Source organism: Miscanthus floridulus, chromosome 10 (genome assembly GCF_019320115.1).
Source record: "Miscanthus floridulus cultivar M001 chromosome 10, ASM1932011v1, whole genome shotgun sequence".
Lineage (NCBI taxonomy): Eukaryota > Viridiplantae > Streptophyta > Magnoliopsida > Poales > Poaceae > Miscanthus > Miscanthus floridulus.
The window spans coordinates 129,885,272-129,889,675 of NC_089589.1; the positions used below are offsets into that span (position 1 = coordinate 129,885,272).

Sequence of the window (4,404 nt, forward strand, 5' to 3'; positions counted from 1 at the left end):
GCTGCGGTACTGAGTAGCGTCACCAACAGGAGGTCCATCTGCAGATAATTTGGAGTGGAGATCAACAGGCGTGCTGCATGGTTTGCACGCACTCATCCCGGCGCGCTCCAAAATATCCTGAGTGTACTGCCGTTGGGAGAGAAACAGACCATCTGCAGAGCGTGTCATAGAAATACCCAAAAAGTGATTTAGCTGACCCATGTCCGTCATAGCAAACTCACGCTGAAGAGCCCCAATAATATGGCGAAGGAACTCGGCAGACGAGGCAGTGAGGACGATATCATCCACATAAAGTAACAAATAGGCAGTGTCTGACCCTCGGCGATAAATAAATAGCGAACTGTCCGACTTGGTTTCAACAAATCCAATGGAAGAGAGATATGAAGCGAACCTGTGATGCCAAGCACGAGGAGCCTGCTTCAGTCCATACAGAGACTTGTTGAGACGACAAACCATGTCCGGACGGGAGGAATCCACAAAACCAGAGGGCTGAACGCAGTACACTGTCTCGGTGAGAGTCCCATGTAAGAATGCATTCTTCACTTCTAACTGATGGATGGGCCAGTTTTGAGAGAGAGCCAGAGAGAGAATAACCCGAACTGTCGCTGGCTTGACGACCGGACTGAAAGTCTCATCATAATCCAGACCAGGGCGCTGGGTGAAACCTCGAAGGACCCAACGTGCCTTGTAGCGATCAAGAGACCCATCTGCGTGCAGTTTGTGCCGAAAAATCCACTTGCCAGTAACAAGATTGACGCCGGGAGGGCGTGGTACCAGGCTCCAGGTATCATTGGCGATCAGCGCATCAAACTCAGCTTGCATAGCGGAGCGCCAATTAGGATCGGACAGGGCATGACGAACCGATCGCCACCCACGTCGCTGACTACATGTCGCCGAGTGTGTCGCCGGTCTCATCGCCCGCGCTGCCGATCCGATCGCCCGCCCCGTAGTTTCCCCTCATCACCGGGTGTGGCCGCCGATCCGATCCTACCTTCACAACGTGCTGTACGTGCATACGTGCTGTACGTCTCCCGCCGGCCGCCGTCGTCGTCAACGTGTACTGTACGCGGCTGTACATCCTGTACGTGCTTGGAGCTGCACACATCGCCGGGTGTGCTGTTGCTCGCGCCACCGGGTGCGGCCGCCGGTCCTGCCCCTCATGGCGGACGACGATGATGCTGCGGCCGCGGCTGCTGCGGCCAAAGCCGCCGAAGAGGCCCGAGCTGAGAAAGCACGCCGCGCCAAGAGCGCCTCCGTTTCGTCGTGCTGGACGAGTACGAGGCCGCCCACGAAGCTATCTGGGCGCAGGCCACCGCCGTCGTCAACGTCAAGGCCCTCATCCCTGTCATTCTCGATCAGGCCACCAACACCTACACCAAGTGGCGCGGCATGTTCCTCACCGTCCTCGGCAAGTACGCGCTGACTCGCCACGTCCTTGAGGATGAGGCGTTCCCCACGCGCCCGGCGTGGGTGCAGGCCGACTGTGTCGTGTTGACATGGATATACGGCACAGTCTCCGGCAATCTACAACAGTCGCTCATGATGCGGCAGCGACCTGCACGCGAAGCTTGGTGCTACCTCGAGGATGAGTTCCTCGGTCAGAGGGAATCCCGCGCCCTCCTCCTCGAGACGCAATTCCGCAACTTCCGCCAAGACTCCCTGCCGATCACAGATTATTGTCGTCGTCTTGAGTCCATGGCTGCGTCACTTGCAGAGTTCGGCGACCCCATTGGTGATCGTCAAATGGTGCTCACCCTCCTCCGTGGCTTGAGCGGCAAGTTCCGCCACATGGTGTCCATTCTCAAGATGCATCGCCCGTTCCCGACCTTCGCAGAGGCTCGGACGCACCTCCTCCTAGAGGAGATGGAGATCGATGCGAGGCCGCCCTCGCCTCCCGCCGCACTTGTCGTCGCACCACGCCCGGCGGCAAACACCGGTGGCCCTGTCGCGCCGCGCTATGGGGCGCCCACTCCTCCTGCGCGCCCCCACGGTGCGCCCTCTAGTGGACAGCAGGGAGCACCCACTGGTGGCCAGCGTTCCGGCCGACGTCGCGGCCGCGGCGGACGTGGCGGTCAGCAGCAGCAGCAGCACCCTACTGCTGGCGCCCCTCCCGGCTTCAGCCACGCATCCCCGGGTGTGCACTCGTCATTTGCACACCCCTGGGCCGGCACCCTCCAGATGTGGCCCTACGGGCGTCCTCCACCAGCGCCACCAGCGTTCACCGCCGTCCCTCAGTACGGCTACGGCGTCTCCTTCAGCGGCGTCCTGAGCGGTGGCGCCTATGGCTCCGGCTACACCACTCCGCCTTCACCGTACGCCTACGGGGGAGCAGCGCCAGCGTTCCAGGGGCCCTCACCGGCCTACCAGGTGTCACAGCCGGCACCCTGGAACCCCGCACATGGAGGCGCATGGAACCAAGATTCCCTGGTGCAGAACTTCAACACCATGACGCTCACTCCACCGGCACCATCAGAGTGGTACGCCGACTCTGGTGCCGGCTCGCACATGACTGCAGATGCTGGTAAAATTTCCACCATTTCCCTCCCAAATTCATCTACACCTTCATCTATCATTGTGGGTAATGGTGCCTTACTTTCTGTCACTGCCATCGGATCACATACTTTTTCTTTTCCGCATCGGAATTTAGTTCTTAATAATGTTTTGGTCTCCCCTCATATTATTAAGAACCTAATTTCCATTCGTCGCTTTACCACCGACAATAACTGTTCCATTGAGTTTGATCCGTTTGGTCTTTCTGTGAAGGATTTGCAAACCAGGAACGTGATCGCCAGGTGCAATAGCTCTGATACCATGAAAAATATGGGAATGATTGATTGTATTCCATCTCAAGTGAACGTTATACATATATAGACCGGGGTGACATCCATGCCAACCACACGGGCATACATCAAGGAGACTACTATAATTACACATACTATAATTACAATAGTCTAACAACGCCAGTGTCCAAAACCTGCAAAATTATTTATTAGGAATAAAGCTCTAACTCAGAACCGGTGGCTCCCACACCCAAGAGCTCACCATCCGACAGCTCGGTCCCCGACCATTAGGGAATTCGATGCACCAAGGCAGGTCCTCCAGCTTTAAATGCCTAAGGCTCTTAAAGTCTACCGATGCTGGAGCACACATCCAGTCTGGTGGCTGGCGACCAACGTATCCCCCTTCCAAAAAGTCTCCAGGCAGGTATGTATGCCAGCTATCTGTCATCTAAACTCCCCATGTTGCTTGTAACGGATGATGAATTAATGGCGGTTTACTCCTATATTTATTGTTCTCCTTCATCAAACCTTCGCTCCCGTCCATTTCTTACATTCGGCCTGTTTCAACTTGGCAGACCCATAAAAGTGCTACAGTGGTATTTGACCAAAAATTTTGCCATCTCAACGATACCTTGGTAGTACTCTCCTTGGCAGACCCATATAGCTGCAGCTACGTTACTCCTAGTGTCCTTGCACAATGTAAATTCATGATGGCCGTCTCAGCACCAACACATTAGTTACGTGCAACTGTCAGCACGTACTACATACTAGCATGTTTTGGATGGACTCCTTTGGACACATGGAGCAAGCATCCAGGAGAAAATATGTATGAGCAACCGTACAAATGCATTCACCGAGATCTTAAAAAAAAATACCATGCGTACAGGAATGCCACCAAGTGAAAATATAATGGGCAGCACAGCCAACACTATGTCAAAACAGGACAAAGGACACACCATAATCAGTGACATAGAATTGAAACGCGTCACTAATATAAGATCAGCAACGCAGGTAAGCAAAACACGTTACTAATTAGGTGTCGTCCATGACCAAGAAACAAAATGCGTTACAAATATCAGTGAGCCATTTCAACTAGCTAGATGCATCACTGATATCAAGGATGGGTACCAAAGACTCGTTTCCACCAAATGAATTAATCGACTTTGGACCCAAAAAATATCAAATCCAGTGAAATGGAGAGTTAAGTCCGGACTGTCAATCTCTATTTGCTCTATTTACATAGGCACGTGTTTATTCAGATTTATTTGTAGTGGACAGAACACAGCATTAGAGATGCAATATAAGCGACGTGTTTCTTTCTTCTCTGATGACTATTTAAACGCGTCACTAATCTACGAATCTGGGATAGGTTTATGTATTGAGGCTGTGCAATAGAAAGCCGTTGAAAGCAAGCACAAAACCAATATATATAGTCCTCCAGCATCCAAGTTATGATGGATATAAGATTAATATTAATATAATAAAATCTGATTAAAGTACACGTGCATGTTGTGGCATCATATAGACCAAGTACACATGCATGCATAACAATTAAATATATATGTTATGTTTTCAACAAACATGTAAAAATAATTCCTTAGTGAATCATATATGTAATTTATAA

The 4,404-nt window shown here is 52.0% G+C and overlaps 1 pseudogene; it reads left to right on the top strand.

Annotated features, from left to right (window-relative positions):
- The first annotated feature begins 1,159 nt into the window (after nucleotides 1–1,159).
- LOC136489612 (uncharacterized) lies at nucleotides 1,160–2,801 on the top strand (annotated as a pseudogene).
- The last annotated feature ends 1,603 nt before the right edge of the window (nucleotides 2,802–4,404 follow it).